The sequence below is a fragment of the Eimeria mitis genome, genomic scaffold (assembly GCF_000499745.2).
Source record: "Eimeria mitis Houghton genomic scaffold, Emh_scaff275, whole genome shotgun sequence".
In the NCBI taxonomy this organism is placed as follows: domain Eukaryota; phylum Apicomplexa; class Conoidasida; order Eucoccidiorida; family Eimeriidae; genus Eimeria; species Eimeria mitis.
Window position 1 is genome coordinate 19,997 of NW_013571093.1, and position 263 is coordinate 20,259.

The window sequence follows — 263 nt, forward strand, 5'->3', positions numbered from 1 at the left end:
CCCCCCCAGGTTTGCTGTAGAAGTATCCAGAATAACAATGGCTCTCTATATATACTAGTTTAGTTTATTTATTAAAGCATGCTCCCCCTGAAAGAAAGGTAAAGAACAATAGAATCCAAGGGCCCCAATACACCAGCAGTTTTTAGCTATGTTACCGTTGAGATAGATAAACCCAAATACACAAATGATGTGAATATGAATGATAGAAACCCCGAAATATAACAAACCGCCGCGAGGGGGACAACGGATAGTCACCGCCGGAA